The sequence below is a fragment of the Capsicum annuum genome, unplaced genomic scaffold (genome assembly GCF_002878395.1).
Source record: "Capsicum annuum cultivar UCD-10X-F1 unplaced genomic scaffold, UCD10Xv1.1 ctg49702, whole genome shotgun sequence".
NCBI lineage: Eukaryota > Viridiplantae > Streptophyta > Magnoliopsida > Solanales > Solanaceae > Capsicum > Capsicum annuum.
In genome coordinates this window covers 1-2,594 of record NW_025857512.1, presented here as the reverse complement: position 1 = coordinate 2,594, position 2,594 = coordinate 1, and the positions used below count along the sequence as shown (strand labels likewise).

Below are 2,594 nucleotides of genomic sequence, written 5' to 3'. Positions count from 1 at the left end.
TAAACATTTCAAGTCACTAATTCACTTCATAAGTTACCAAACTAAACTTAATTCAAAATGAAAAGTTCACATTTCAGTTACTAATTCACTTCACAAGTTACCAAACTAAACTAATTCAAAATGAAAAGTTCACATTTCAAGTACCTACACCTAAACATTTTCAAGTCACTAAGTCACTTCACAAGTTACCAAACTAAACTAAATTCAAAATGAAAAGTTCACATTTCAAATACCTACACTTAAACATTTTCAAGTCACTAACTCACTTCTCAAATGACCACACTTAACTATATTCAAAACACACGTCCACCTTTCAAGTAACTACACTTAAATATTTTCGACTCACTAATTCACTTCTCAAGTGACCACACTTAACTAAATTAAAATAACAAGTCCACATTTCAAATACCGACACTTAAACATTTTCAAATCACTTATTCACTTATCAAATGATCACACTTAACAAAATTTAAAACACAAGTCCACATTTCAAGTACCTACATTTGAACATTTTCAAGTCACTAACTCACTTCTCAAGTGACCACACTTTACTAAAATCAAAACACAAGTTCACATTTCAAGTACCTACACATAACATTTTCAAGTCACTTAATTCACTTCTCAAGTGACCACACTTAACTAAATTCAAAACACAAGTCCACATTTCAAGTACCTACACTTGAAAAACATTTTCAAGTCACTAACTCACTTCACAAGTGACCACACTTAACTATATTCAAAACACAAGTCCACCTTTCAAGTAACTACACTTAAATATTTTCGACTCACTCCACTTCTCAAGTGACCATACTTAACTAAATTCAAAACACAAGTCCACATTTCAAGCACCTACACTTAAACATTTTTGACTCCCTAACTCACTTCTCTAGTGACCACACTTAACTATATTCAAAACACAAGTCCACCTTTCAAGTAAATACACTTAAAACATTTTTGACTCACTAATTCACTTCTCAAATGACCAAACTAAACTAAATTCAAAATGAAAAGTTCACATTTCAAGTAACTACACTTAAACATTTTCAAGTCACTTATTCACTCCTCTAGTGACCACACTTAACTATATTAAAAACGCAACTTCACCTTTCAAGTAACTACACTTAAACATTTTCGACTCACTAATTCACTTCTCAAGTGACCACACTTTAGTAAATTTTACACATTCATGGCAATTTATACGTCAAAAGTCAAAACTTTATTTACCTATTAACTTTTTAGGTCTAAAAAACTAATGTTACTTCCTATATTATGTAACTATCTCATTACAACATCCTATATGACATCTTAAAAGAATATTTTGATACGTTACATATACTTGTTGCAAGATCCAGATTAAAAGACTTTCTTAAGACACTTAAACAAAACAGTGAAAGAATACTTACAAAGAAGCAGTAGAAACAGATGGAGAAGGTAAAGCTTGAAACTTTGAAACAACCCACCACTCATTCTTGCTATCCCTTGAACCCAAACAGACCCATATGTGTAAACACCAAAAAAACAAGTAAGAAAACAAAGAAAACAAGCAAACAAGTAAGAACATAGATTGATGACCAATATTACACCGTTTAAGGAATTAAAACAAAGTGGCATGACACGTCTAATCATGGTTAAAATACAATATAGTACTACTTCTATTTGTAAGCACTCTGTAGCATACCTTTGCGAGGATGAAGTAAGCCATTGATGCCTTATTTTAGACGAACCATGCACTGATTGGGAAAGGACATTTTGGTCAGTATTTCAGATGAATCTACCACCTTCCCTAATGATTCTTTGGCACCTAAGCTTGAAAATGTACGAAACAACCTTTCTTGCAAGCCAGAAATAGTTGAATCGCGGTTACCCCGACTGTCTTCCACAATGTTTCTCACGCTTCGTTTATCAGCGGATCGAGCCATCTCTATAGCACTACTTCTAGCAGTTGTGAACGCAACAAAAGAATATACAAGTAAATCACTAAATCAACTTCAACAGTGGTTTCAAACCTCAAACGTTTTCAAGTGTTAAGAGAGGTGAGAAATGATGATGGTGGTTGTCAGGGTTGATGTTGCCGTTGTTTTTTCGGTCGGTAGCCGGTGTTGCGGTGGCAGGCGGGCCTTAGACAGAGAGGGGGAGATAGAGAGAGAAAGTAGAGAGATGCGGCTGTTGTTGAATGGAATAAGGCTAGGATTTTCTATTAGCCTAAAAATGAAAAGCAAAGAGAAATGTGATCTCAGCCGTTGGATTAATTTGATCAACGGCTAAGAACTAAATATTAAGATTTTGATCAAAATTGAATGAAGAATTAAATTGAGTCTAATTAGATACAATTTGACTAAAATTATAATAAATCGAATAAAATTAGGCTAAAATTATTATAAATTGACACAATTGAATTAGAAAATACACAAATTTACAAAATGATCGTTATTTCAATAATAATAATAATAAATAAATAATAATAATAATAATAGTAATAATTAAATGATAATGTAAAAATAAATAATATAATAGTAAAAAATAAATAAGACAATTATTCTTAGATTAGATATGAATAAATACAATTATTCTTAGATTAGTTATGAATAAATCAC

The 2,594-nt window shown here is 31.6% G+C and overlaps 1 long non-coding RNA gene across 1 annotated transcript; it reads right to left on the bottom strand.

Annotated features, from left to right (window-relative positions):
- Positions 1-1,403: 1,403 nt before the first annotated feature.
- Positions 1,404-2,309, bottom strand: LOC124892691. Its single transcript, XR_007050381.1, has 2 exons — positions 1,679-2,309; positions 1,404-1,478 (listed from the first exon to the last, which is right to left on the bottom strand). It is a non-coding gene; the product is annotated as an uncharacterized LOC124892691 (long non-coding RNA).
- Between the last annotated feature and the right edge of the window lie 285 nt (positions 2,310-2,594).